We start from the raw sequence: 13,667 nt of genomic DNA, 5'->3' as shown, positions 1-13,667 counted from the left end.
AGCTTTTAGGTATGTCAGGCTACATCTTGTAATTTCTTTTGGCTAATATTTTTGCCACCTTTGAGCTATAATCAGGAGTTATCTATTTGGCTAACGTGTAGCTTCTCTAGAGGCATATAAAGGTGTTTATATGAAAAATAATCTAACGTGTAGCTTCTCTAGAGGCATATGGGTGTTTATATGAAAAATAATAAAATAATAATTTAAAAATGCATTTATTTTGATGTGCAAACGTCTTGTAGCCAGCTGTTCCAGATGTATTTTCAGTTTCTCACTTTAACTCAAGAGTCCAGTTTTTGTGAAGACAATGAAAGCCCTCAACACTGTTAAAACCCAGCCTGGCCTTAGTACAAGGACAGTGTAACCTGCATTTGTGTGGCTCTGGGCTCCTGGCTCTGTCCCAACACCAACATTACCTCCTGTTTTTGTCCTCAAAGGCCCTCGTGCAGCAGCAGGAGGAGATGCTCCTGTAATCACGCTGTGCTCCTTTTCAGAGAAAAAGGAGTGGAGTGTTTGTGTCCTCGTATTTACAAGATGCTCTTAGCAGGCAGCGAAAGCAGCGGTGAAAGGAAAGTAAAACCCTGTGGCACACTTTTTTATCTCTCTTCATTCTGCTCCGCAGCTTTTAAATCATACAATACGTATGATTTGTAATACGTCAATGTCGATCAGACTGTTGGCGTTCATCACAGTCGCATTGGAGCATCGCAAACAGCACAAAAATCTTCATTTAAATATCACATTCAACAGGATATTTCATTCACAGTTAAAAATCTAAATGCTTCTCTGTCATGGTGCTATATTGTCTGGTCCAGTGTTTTCCAACATTTGTTTTTTGTCAAAGCACATATTTTACATATAAAAAAAATGCATGTGGCACACCATAAAACAAAATCATCACAAAAGTATCTGTAATGAAATATAACGATCTTCTAGAACAGCGGTGTGCAATCTTTTTGGCTCATGGGTCAAAACGAGGTTCAGAGTTTGACTAAATTCACTAAATGTGGCTAAATAATTCCAACTAAATTTACAAGAACATAACAAAACTTTCAGATAATTTGGCACCTTTGATGTCTGCCACTATTTAATGGCATCAAAAGAAATTCCAGTCAATTTGTAGTGATTCATAAAATAGACAGATTGACATCAGTCTTTAACATAGGTAGGAACAGTGTTGTTGGGGTGCCAGGCCGGATTAGGAAGCACAGTGGGCCACATCTGGCCCACAGGCCATAGTTTTCCCAGGACTGTTGTAGGCTCAGTTTACTCATGTTTAACCTATACAGTATACAGCCTGTGCCGGTTTAGTTGATCTTTTAGTTTCATAGCGATCTGCTGCCATTTAGTGTATAAGTGACTGTTTGCACTATTGTTAATGTACTACTAATATATAGCATATATACTGTATATATATATATTCAAATTCATATGTGTGTCTAGTCACTCCTACAACTACTTTTGCAACATGTTTGACTTGTCATTCTTGTCTACTCTTTAGCATCTTCAACATTTTTTGTTGGTGGTTTATGGAACTATTTGTCACTATTTTGGGGCAACATTTAGCTCTGTTTTGTCTAGTCACTTGCTATGGCTCTTGTTCTTCTTCAACTGGAATTGGTGTGTGGTATGATTCGCTGGTCACATGATTGAATAATGACTTTCTCAAAAATAGAAACTGACACGTTCTTGAGTCAGCCGGTGTTTTAAAACACAAAGACATACTTTGTTGAATATATGGGCCTTTTAGCAGCGGTAGGTCAGAGTGAGTCACTCCTGCTGTGACTGCAGCTTTGAGTCTCAATAGGAGGTCAGAATACGGAGTCTGAGCTGCTCCTAATACTGACGATTCATGACGAACATGATAGACGTCGAAGAAGAGGAAAAAAAAACCAGGTTGGCATTACTTCAAGAAAAAACATACATGAAAAGATGTTTAATTTACCCTGTGTTCAGACATGGTATAATGACTGACCTGATGATTCACTGTTGAGACACATTCTGGTCTGACTGTCATTAAAACCTGACTTCACAGAACCTGTGTTCAAATACGCACTGACGTCAGGTGTGTGTTCAAGAGAACACAGCGATGATTGGAAGCAGTCTGAGTCACACGTGTCTGATGTTGCATCGGTGAGTGTGTGTGTGTTCGCATAAAGTGTGGGGGGGAATGGAAAGTAAACAGGAATGAAAAAGAAGAGTTAGGTGCAATAAAACTAAAAAAATCAACAGGTAAAAATAGAACATGTCATCTGTGTACAGATCTATCTGTCTGTCTGTCTTTCTATTTAACCTGATGACCCAAATTATTTTGAAGAACAACATACACCACATTGACCCAACATTTTGCTAAAATGTTAGCTCAGAAGATAAAATATACCATGGTATTGTTATGTAAGTATTGTTATATAAAAGGTATTACCATTTCAAGTTGAAAGACAGAGGAAATCTTGAAGAAGTTAAAGTACCAACTAAGGGTTTGAGATTTGGGAAAAGTTAACCAAAAATTTAAAAATGACTAAGTATTTGCAACAACAAGGTCACTTGCATATGCATTTAATGACCAGAAATATCTAATAAAAATCACCTAAAAAGTTAACCCATGTATAGTTAATCCAAATTATCAACTAATTAAGTGAAAAACTGGAGATTTTACCATCGTTTTTCACAGACAGTTTTCACTGTCACCCAGTCTACAGTATAAATACAAAGTTAAGCCAAATGTAGCAAAGAATAATTTTTATATACGATTTCAGTCTGGGGTTAGTCAAAGGACAATGTTTGTTGAAATTACCCAGAATGCCCTGAACACATTGAACATATTTCACAGGGATCAGAAGACACTGTTTTGGGGGGGAAATAGTGACTTTCTCTCTTGTTGCACAATAAATCCAGATGCAGCGGCTATTTCCTCAGAGGTCGACATGATTCATTAGCACCTACAGAACACAAGTGTGTATTGAAAGTAGAGACGAAGGTGTGTGTGTGTGTGGGCAAAGTAACAAGGCAAAGTGGTTTCTGGGCCTGTCAGAGAAAGGTCAGAGGAGCCATTATAAATAGTCCCTCCTAGTTCCCAGTGTATATCAGGCCTAATCAGCACAGAGCACAGCTTTTACTGCTGCTGTCAGACTCTGCTCATCTCTGAGTTGCAGTCAAAACCCACATCAGACTTTTTTTTTTTTTTTGCCCTGTAAAATTGAGGGTTTTTGTAAGTGTAAGTATAATCACTATGATTTAACTTTTAGCAACCTTCTGGGCTAACTTCTAGTTGTAGTCGATGTCTGGATTTACTGATCAAAGTTTTAACATCCATGAGCTCAACAAGTAACATTGTTACTATTTATTATAAACAATATGCAATATTTAATCTGTTTATTTTTGACATAGTCTACAGTCACTTCAAATTACTTGCAAGCAATTTCTGACTCTATCTGGCTAACATTTAGCTTTCTTATGCTACTTTTCTTTATATGAACTTGTATGTACTTTACTTATAGCTTTTTGGAGGCTCACGTGCTGTTGTTTGTTTTTGGCTAAATGTCTTCCTTTTTACTTTATGTTAGTTATTTTATTGCTAATTTGAAGCTTTCATTGATAACTTTTAGCTACTTTTGACCAAATGTTGGATGTTAGTTATGGTACTTATTAATTGTTTTTCTGCTATCTTTTAGATAATTGACCTAAGAAAGCGGTTTTTTTTTGTTTTTGAATTTTGCTGCAGCCTGAGAACGTATGTCAGTTGTCATAGTGATGCCACTTTTGACAAGCTCTGCAACCACGAATAAACTGGAGACCTTAATTAGTTATCAGTTATTTTGATAATCAAACTGAAAAGAAGAAAATTGAAAACCACTAAAAAAAACTCAACAATAATAGCCTGCTGCCGGTCTGTAAAGCAATGTTTCCCAACTGCTTTTTTGCCGCGGCACATATTTTTCATTAGGAAAACCCCACGGCACACCACCAAACAAAAAATCTGCCCCAAGGTGTAGGTAATAAAATATAATAAAGTTCTAGTTTAAATATACTCACAATTCACTGAAACCTTAACCTTTTCAGTTGAAGACAACGCTGATATACTGACAGGAATTGAAGAAAGACACTCACAAAGATCTTCTTCAACAGCTCTGATTCTCTTTTTTAGTTGTCATTGCCATTTGCTGCCACCTAGTGGGATGGTATTTAGTTGTTCTGCATGTCACGCATTGACAAATGAAGAAAAAATATTTGCAAGATATTAATAATATTTTTTCAGATCAATGAAGTGAAAACGGATAATTTTCTACGGCACAGTGGTTGGGAATCACTGCTGTAAAGGAGCAGTCTGCTGATTTTTCTACCGCTTCTCACCAGCGTTTGTGTTTGTTATTGATATGTTTCCATGTGTCAGACTAGAGATATTTTTGCTCCTTTGTCTCTGGGGAGTGGGATGATGTGAGAAAACGAGGCCTCGTCAGGCTGAAGGTCAGTCAAGACGTGGTGAAACAGTGAGTAAATGCCGGCGGCCCTGTGGCCCTGGTTTGGCCTGGACGATACGCTGGTGCACTGACCAGAAAAGAATCCTCTCCCAGAGCTGCTGCGTTCCTTTTGCTTTTTTTTAGTTTCCGGCAGACGGAAATCAACAGCAATGGAAGAAAAGATAGAGAGAAGCACGCTGTGGATAAATTAAGCTGTTAAGACACTCAGGGTGTCCAAGTGTTTTGACAAGATAAATGCTTTGTTTTTCCATCTGTGTCCTCCATTGATACATTTTTGTTCTTCCGTACAATTTGCAGCATCCATTATCCTGAGTTTGCACAAATTTCCTCTGCTGCAAAGTTTGATGTCTGACTAGTACATATGATCAGACGTGGTGGTTGGGGTTAGGTTAGTGCAAATATAATATGATATTGACCTGATTGATTTGATGTCCCAATAATATAAATGACAAATTAACTTTATAAGATGGCCGTCTGTAGAACACACTCTTCACATCTTTAGCTTTTTAGGGCAAGTGTTTCCCTGTCAGAAATGTTGGGGGATTACAGATTAGCATAGGTTTATAATCCAGCCATAGCCTTTTTAACACAAAGCTAAACGCTATTAAAAAACAGGACCAAAGACAAATGTAAATTATATAGAAATAGCTGTAGGATAACCTTAAAGTTCTCTGGTGGTGACAACATTCAACTTTTCCAGAACTATTTATTACAGACTCGTCCATAGCCCCATATGGTAAAGAACATTTTGCTTGATGCAATCAAGAACAATTTGCCTTTAGAACCTTTATGTTCTAAGTTTACGGTTAATCCTATAATCAAATAAAATCAGCCTTTGATTCGTCCTTTTTTATTGACTGGTTGATGGTGAAACGGCTTTAATAAACGCACTCTTTGATGTTTGAGCATCTTCCATTCTGCCTGTAGCGCCACCTTGTCCTGTAGCATCGCCTGATTATAAAACCGTTAGAGTTAAAACCGCACGTAATCTGCCATGTTATTGGATCCAACGTCAGGCGGAGGATTCTATTTACATCCACATCATTTTCTGTCCGAGGCTAAAAAAAGGCAGCATTTCTTGGAGACACCCACAGATTCTGATGCTGTTATTGACTGATGCTGAGTTTAAAGAGAGTCCCGTGGTTTCAGACACAGAGGCAGCAGAGCGGCCCACGGAACAGACAGCGTTACTGCAGATGATTAGCTTAAAGGCGTGGATGTGTTAAATTAAGGAGACAAAATTAACCCATGGGAAATTAAGCTGATTGCAGGAAATGAATGTGAAATAGTGGGTTTATGATTATCTTTTGTTGCTTTAATCACTCTGTGTGGTTTGAGGAGACAGTTAGAAATGAAGCGACTGGATTTGAGACCGAGTTTCGTGTTTGTGTCTTTTTCATGTTGATTATGGCACTTGTTAGAGATGTGTCAGGTTTTTTATAAGATGTTTCTCTCGACTTTGTTTTGGCTAACCTCTTAGATTTTCATCTCAAGCTACAGTAAACATACAAAATACAAAAATACAAAAATACATAAATAATATTAAATAGTAAGAAATAATAATAATAATGAATAGAAAAAGTACAGTTTTACTGTGTACTGTGTACAGTATGTTTATTATAACTTGGAAAAATATTTATTATTAAACTGTGTACAGTATGTTTATTATAACTTAAAAAAAAAAAGTATTATTAATAGTAGTAGTAGCAGTTGTAGTAGTATTAATATCTTTTATCTATCACAGTGTATCTGTGTGTCCTATAAAATCTTGAATGACTGTCAAGTGTCATGTTTTGCATTAAAAGACCCTAAATTCACATTTTTCACAAACTTCTGACAAAATATGTAGTTAGTTAGAAGTCACTGGTACTTCACTGTCCTACAACTCTCTTTTTTCTATTCAGTTTTCAAACCCGTTGATGGGTTTTAAATGAACAGACAGCTTCTTCTGTCAAACCAGTGTCAAACCTCCTCTTTGTCCAATCACACTGAATACTCTACTGTATCACTTACTTTACAACAATGTTGTGACAAAAGCTGGGAGGCCCCCCTCAGGTTCTTCTTGTTAGTTTGTTGTGTCTGGAGCTACAGCGGCGGCAGCGTCAGTGATGAAAGTGTGTCACAGTGTCCACCTCATGGTTCTGAAATCTCATCATGGTCTGACCTGATTTCAAATCAAAGCAATCAGCAGCAGCATCAGCACATGTCACCGTTTGATTCCTGCCGCCGCCACTCCTGTTCCTATGTACACTCACACACACACACATGACACACACACACACACACACAGACACACTCAGCTCATCCTAAGCTGCCTGTCCCTGTAAACAGTTGTGGTTCAAGAAGCTGAACCAAAATACAGCACTCTGTTCTAACACTATTTTTGGGGAAGTTGTTCCAGTTCCTGTACTGTGTACGGGGGATAACTGACGTTGAATGCACATGTATGTGATTTATACTGTACTGTACAAAACATGCAGTATATAATAGTCATCTAATAATACATTACTATAATGGCATGTTTAACTGTCAAGTTTCCAACATTTTTGTCTAAATATCTGTAGAAATAAGTGCTTTGTTAAAACGATGTAATATCGTGAAGGTACTGTATTGTTTTGTGTTTTTTTTATTTACTCTATAGTATTTTGGACCTTGTACTCACCTTAACAGTGAGGCATATCTGGGAAATATCCTTTGAAAAAACATTAATTCAATGATTTAATATATATATAACATATAATAGACCAGGGGTTCTCAATCTCTGGTATGTGTACCAGTGGTGTACCTGGGCACCTTCTAGTAGTACCCAGGGGATTCTGTATTGATTCTGTAACAGTAGTTGGTAGTTGTAATATATGTACTGCAGCTACCAAGTATGTGTGTTTGTGTAAGGATATATATACACACACACACACACACGTATATATTTATACTGTATATACAGTATATAAGGGTGTGTATTGGCAGGAATCCAACAATACAATATGTATCACGATACAAGGGCAACACGACAAATACGTGACGATACAATATGTATCACAATACAAGGGCAACACAACAAATACGATATATTGCAATATTATATATAATATATAATATATTACATATTATATTATAGGCACGATGACATTTTTTATCAAAAAAGTTTAGGTGAGTGTTTTATGATTTTTAAATGGGAGGTCTCAATCATTTACCAAGCCTCTGCTGGTCATTGGTGGTACTGCACTGAGTAGTTCATCTTTCATACACTATATCTCTGAGACTCCTCTTGTCCCTGATGCACTGCAGTAGCCCATATTGCAAACTAATTGCCAAAGGCACGGGAATGACAGTGTGACACCGCGGGGTCATTTAGTTGGAGAACACGTTTACAGCCAAACACTTACACTGGGAGTGGTTTACCCCAGCTGTGCTGCAGGGTGTCGTGTAAAAGTGATGCTGATAATGCTGGAGCAGCTGTCATCGCTGCCTCACACTTCCCTCCCTGTGCTCGACTTCAAGCAGGAGTATTTTTACTCTTTTAGCCTCGCGTGGCTGATGGAGGTCTCCTGTGTTTGGCAGCGCGGCTGATGGAGTCTCCTCTTACTCAGCACTTTCTGTGGTCCTCTGCTCCTGACGTGACCTCCTCCACTGTCTTGTGTTCTCCATCCCTTAGTTTTTCAGTCTTGTTTTATTTCCTGTGTCTGTACGCGTCTCCGTCGTCTCGCCTTATCTGCCTCACCTCTGCAGATTAGGCTCCCTGCCCTCTCGACTCCCTCTCATCCTCCCTTCCCTCTGTCTCCCTCTGGCTCCCCGTGCCTGTACTTGGGTGCCGGCTTTATAAATAGCCTGGCCTAGATTACAGCAGCTGCATTGGTGCTGGCACCACAGCTTGGTTTGGCTGGACCATGTGAAGTAACCTGGTCTGTATGTGTGTGTGTGCGCGCGTGTGTGTGTGTGTGTGACAGTCATGTAAACAGTGCACATGCAACAAATCTGCAGTCCACTCTCAATCCTTTGTCTGTTCTACAATAGCACCAAACACACACACACAAACGTGTTTCTCTGTAGTTGTTGGGACACTTCCTGACATTATTTACCTCCAAGGCTCCTTTTGTTCAAATTTGAAACTGTACTGACTGTACAAAGATGCGCTTTTAAATGGTAAGAACCCGTTAAAATGTCTTAATGTCAAAATGTCTCAGGAATTATATTTTGGGCGATACAAAAACTCCCCCTGCAATTTCTGAATCTGGATTAAGCCAAAATAGTTATATGCTGTAGGTCAGTGGTTCTCAAACTGTGGTACGTGTACCACCAGTGGTACGTGAGCGCTGTCTAGTGGTATGTGGAGAAAATTCATATTTTCACATTTACATTTTCAATTGAATAAATTTGAAACATCCCATGCACAATTAATACAACATTTAAACATAAACATCTTTACAAACATTTCTAAACATGTCTCCTGTTGTGGAAGCTAACAGTGAAGACCTGTGCTGCTGTATTCTAATGTTGGTCATCATGGTGGTACTCAGAGATACTGGTACTCCATGTTTTCTCAGGTGGTACAGAGTAGAAAAAGCTGGAGAACCACTGCTGTAGGTCATTGTAACTAGCGTGAAGTAATTTCTGAATTCACAAATCTTTAGAATTCACCAAAATAAGCCTAAAGTTAGCCTTAAAATCTGAAGGATGTGGTGAATAAAGATCAGTAATAACAAAATAAAGAAAAAAACCTTAGCTGGGGAAATGCCTAAATAATAGTTTAAAAAAAAAAAAAACTTCAGAGAAGGTGAACATTGTAAAAAAAAAAAAACTTCAGAGATGGTGAACATTGATTATTAAGAATTTGACACAATATTCTTTTGTTTCTAGTGATGAAATATGTCAAGTGTCCTTTGTATTGACATTTAATGGTCATGTGTGCATCCTGCTGAGGATTAACATTGATGTGAGTTCTGCCAACACCTGAATGTGAGCCCAGCGTGATGGTCCACTGGCCTGGTTTCTTCCTGTTGCTTCACTGCAGAGCTGCTCTTCAGAATATAAAGTCTGTTCATCAGCGAGTCTGAGACACTGTGTCTCAGCCTCTGAGCTTTTCTGCTGCCTCACTGCCTCCTGCTACTCCTCCACCTCCTCTCCTCGTCTCTTATCAACTACATCATGCTCCTCCAGAGGCAGCAATTACATGTCTTTACTACGACAGCCGCGAGGCTTATCTGTGGGCGTATTTACAGGCATGAGTATAAAGAAAATGTAGGTCAAATGAAAGGTTTGCCAAACTGCAGGTCAAGCGAACGCATTCTAGGGTTAGTAAAACCTCTGCCGATCAAGTGAGCACAGCATTCATGTATATTGAAATCCCTCAGAGACAAAGAGATGTTGTCAGTCTGTGGTTTGTTATGGAGTCTCATTTCAAATGGATGAAAAGGTGTTTGAGCTTCATGAAGTCTTGTGCAGTGCGTGCTGAGACTGACTTTGATCTCAGAGAGGGAATTGTGAATGAGGAGAGAATCGAGTATAAGGAGAAGTAAGAGGAGCAGAGCTGCAGAGAGGAGGAAAAGTGCCTCATCATCCACAGGAATCAGCCTTAAATCAGCGGCGATGGACGACATCAAAATAAAAGTGGACATTAACGATATAGTTGCGTGTGCAGTGGTTTCTAAAAGTCTTAGGCAGTGCATACATTTGCTGTTTTTTAGCTTAAATACTTTGTCTCTATGTCTTTAAAAAGAATATAAGGAACCGGGGGGGGGGCATCTTAATAATGGATTTAAGAGTTAATTTTCAATTTTGAATATCTTCCAGGGCAATAATATCAAATTTACTATACTGTCTCCATTTTTTTGGCTCTATCGTTTGGCCAATTCTGCCAACCCGAAACTCATTCTTAAAAGCATTAAACATTTTTCAGCCATTCTTGGCTGATCGGGGGTATTTCATTATTGAATTTAAGACAAAGTTTAATTCCGGTTTAAGCTCCTTCCCAATTTGTCCCGCAAAGTTCTGCCTTTCCCGGGCCAAGAAACCTGCCATCTGCCATGGCTGAAGAGGTCCAGCAGCCTGGCTGCCCCGTGGAGTCAGGCATGACTCCTCAGTGCCCGTGCTGAGGTCCCGTCTGAGGTCCACAACCCAAATGTTTTTATTAGAATGATACAGTACCTTATGCAGTGTTTTTTAAAAACTATTAATATTATTTTTCTACATTTGCGTTCAGTATAGGTCAAAGAAAGATTTACTGCATACTGCAGTGTTTCCAAATATATTTAGGCCAGTCAATATTTTACATTAGAATTATGGTGCACAATGAAAAGATATTGTCAGAAAAAGTAAATGTACTGTAATATAATGATCTTCTATAATGAACTACAATTTACTCACACTTCACTTTCCCAGAGTGAATCCTGATCCTGTTTAGTTGAACACAATGCAGAAATTGAAGAAACACACAAAAGAATTCTCTCTCTTTTTAGTTTTTATAGCCATCAGCTGTGAACCAGTGGTAGATTCATTATTTTGCCTGTCAGTGTTGCATTGACGAACAACTACACGTGACTTGTAGTGAATTAAGTAAACCTTTTCTGAACAGTTAAGTAAAAATGGAACATCTGCCGTGGTAAACACGATGGTCTCTCACGGCTCACTAATGAGTCACGCCACAGTGATTGGACTAATCACAGGAATACTGCAGTGAAATGTGGCTTGTGTTGGTGGGTAAAGGTGATACTGTAGTTCATGTTATTTTGAGTAGCCTAAAAACCTGTCCTCTTGTTGTTGTTTTAAACACAGTAGCAGGACAAATATGGTTGTGTTAGATCCAAGTTTCTCCTCATCACTCACAGCATAGGGACCGGGGCCAAATGTTAAAAATGCTTATTAACACCTCGCTGTCACACCGGGCTTCTTACCACCCATCATTTCAGACACAGCGTGGTTTTAGGCCGCCCGCTTCAAATCTCTGTATAGATCAGCAAAGTCTCTGCTCAGTTTGATCGAGCCCTTGATTTTCTTCCATCCCCTGTCAGCACAAATAAAAGCAACAACAAAAAAGAAACGACATAAATAAATGATCAAAATGCCTGATCTCAGAAGAAAAATGGAGTAGATTTTAAAGACATGTCAGCACAGGTGCAGCGCTTTATCACTCCAGAGCTCCTGATTAATGAGCTGTGGGGGCGATTCTGAAATAATATCTTAAAACTGTCAAGTTAGCTTCTGTACTGCCGGTTTGATTGCCCGTGACTTGAAAGAACAAAATAAGCCGGCAGCAGACGGAGCAGCTGACTACTCTGTCCAGCTTTAGTCCAACGTGTTGCTGATTTGAGCCATTTCTGGAATTTAGGGACAGATTGTTCCAGACTAGTTAAATGACAGACGCTGTCTGCTGGAGGAATGTCACAGTCACAGTCTTCCTCATGCCATACCTTACAAGTGGACGTGAATAGTCTTCACCACTTTGAGCCTCAATACTAATGGCCTATAGGGGACTTAGCTGTCTCTGCAGGCACTGCAATTATTATACTGTAATAGAGGGTGAAAGGAGAGGGACGGAGGAGCCGGCTGATGGAAAGAAGACGGTTTATTTGGAGATTACACAACAGTGCTATGTTTGTGGGAATATTTTTCACCCCGTATTGTCATGAGTGCAGTAATAGCAGCTGTGGGATCTGTGGTCTATTTTCCCTCATCAGCTGCTTTATTGTGAGTCATAAAACAGGTATGGTACAGTTAATACCACTACAGTCCAGTACAGAGTGAAACGCTCTTACTTCAAAGGAAATGATTTCCTTTTTCATTTCAGACTACTGTCTGTGCCACCGGGACATTTGCTCCTGTGATGTCACAGATTAGACGTATATTGTCAGAATATACAGATATACAAACAGCTGGCAGGTCGACGCGTTATCATGCTGACTGTGACACCAGGTTGTTTATGTGTCTGTGAAGGGAGGAGTCCATTTCAAGTATAAGCTGTGGTGACTCCACTTCACGAGTGGTTATGTAATTACACCATGACAGGAATAATGATATGAACTGCATGCCTTCATGGGCATTATTACTGTGGAGGTCTGTGTGGAACAGACGTGTATTTGAGTCGAGGTTTAAGGTCATTGATTACTGGTGAAAGTAAAAAAAAAAAAAAAAAAAGTTTGCTCCAATATTTTTTTTCTCCTTTTTCTCTCGCAAAATCATGTAGAAGGATCTACAATATTTACATGTTAATTGTTAATAAAAATTCATCGATACAGTGCTCTAGAATATCGATGCAGTATCGTGTAAACCAAATATTGCAATATTTCTCAAAATATAGTTGCCAGTATTACACTTATATCACTTCCGTGTGTTCATCTTATGCTACATTCACCCTGTTCCCTCACCCCCGCTGAGGCCTGATGCTGCATTTACGCCATGCTCATTATATAAACATGACATCACATGACATCACATGACATCACATGACGTCACATGACATCATGACTGTCCGTAATCCTATTTTTTTTCAAATAATGTGTTCCCGTCACAGTTCATTCATTCTGTCTGCCACAGTATGGACACTATAATGTGTTTATTCACACTTTATTGGACAATACAACCTGCCACTGTGGTTCAGTTATATGTACGGTCTATGGCAGTATTGAAGAAAACAAAATGTCAGGATATGACAGAAAAGACAACAGACGCTGTCTGTGGTTGTAGTTTGTGGATTATTATTCTTTGTCATATTAATTAAATGACAATGAAACAAAGCTTCTTCTTTCTTTTTTTTTTCTTTTCAAACCTTAGACTCTCAGCTCGTGGAGACATTAGATCATAGTTGGGCCTTGATGGTAATAAAACAAATCAGGATTTTATTGTGGTCTGAGACATCAGCGTGCTGATGTGGATCATGCAGATTAATTTGTGACACTGGTTTGTTATCTAGCACTTCTGTGACCACACACACACACACACACACACACACACACACTCACACAACATCAGAGAAATAAATTCAGTAACAACTCTAGCACTTCTGTGACCACACACACACGCACATACATCAGAGAAATAAATTCAGTAACAATACAAAAAGCGGAATAAACCAGCTTTATGAAATCTGCAGTGCTCCTCTGCTCTTTTCCTCCTCCTGCTCCTCCTGCTCCTGCATGGTTCGTCAACTGTAGTGGCGTAAAACATGACCAACGTGGAGATGGTGATGACGTCAAT

General features: G+C 39.0%; 1 protein-coding gene across 1 annotated transcript in view; it reads left to right on the top strand.

The window, feature by feature from the left end:
- The window catches only part of rcan3 (regulator of calcineurin 3), a 79,856-nt gene that overhangs the window by 23,617 nt on the left and 42,572 nt on the right, over positions 1-13,667 (top strand). The gene's annotated exons all lie outside the window — the stretch shown is intronic.

The sequence above is a fragment of the Cynoglossus semilaevis genome, chromosome 1 (genome assembly GCF_000523025.1).
Source record: "Cynoglossus semilaevis isolate Cse_v1.0 chromosome 1, Cse_v1.0, whole genome shotgun sequence".
Taxonomy (NCBI): Eukaryota; Metazoa; Chordata; class Actinopteri; order Pleuronectiformes; family Cynoglossidae; genus Cynoglossus; species Cynoglossus semilaevis.
Note: the sequence above shows the minus strand (reverse complement) of the source record. Positions and strands in the feature narration are given on the sequence as shown.